Raw genomic sequence first — 339 nt, forward strand, 5'->3', positions numbered from 1 at the left:
TTCATTCCCTCCCCCACCTTTCTCCTGCCAGCACTCAGTCACTGGCTCCTTCCCTCTCTCACTCCCTATGTTCACTCCTGCCCTCCAGTTTTCCTTTCTGCCGGCATTTTACTCGCTCTCTTTTCCCCATTCTTCTGACCACAGCGACTCCTCCCTTCCCCTCCCGCCTTATCTGTACCCTGAGAATTCCAAATCCCCGCCCTCGATTTTAAGATGCATCCCTGTTTCCATCCACCTGAAAAAGTTTAACCCCTTCCATTTCCCATACACTCTAGAGTAGATTTCGGATGACTCAAAATCAATCCATGGATCTTTTGAAAGATGACACTTTTAAAGCTA

General features: G+C 48.1%; 1 protein-coding gene across 1 annotated transcript in view; it reads left to right on the forward strand.

The window, feature by feature from the left end:
* Positions 1–339, forward strand: part of FAM199X (family with sequence similarity 199, X-linked) — a 27,749-nt gene that overhangs the window by 5,731 nt on the left and 21,679 nt on the right. The window lies entirely within an intron of this gene.

Source organism: Crocuta crocuta, unplaced genomic scaffold (genome assembly GCF_008692635.1).
Source record: "Crocuta crocuta isolate KB4526 unplaced genomic scaffold, BGI_CrCroc_1.0 scaffold1089, whole genome shotgun sequence".
Classification (NCBI taxonomy): domain Eukaryota; kingdom Metazoa; phylum Chordata; class Mammalia; order Carnivora; family Hyaenidae; genus Crocuta; species Crocuta crocuta.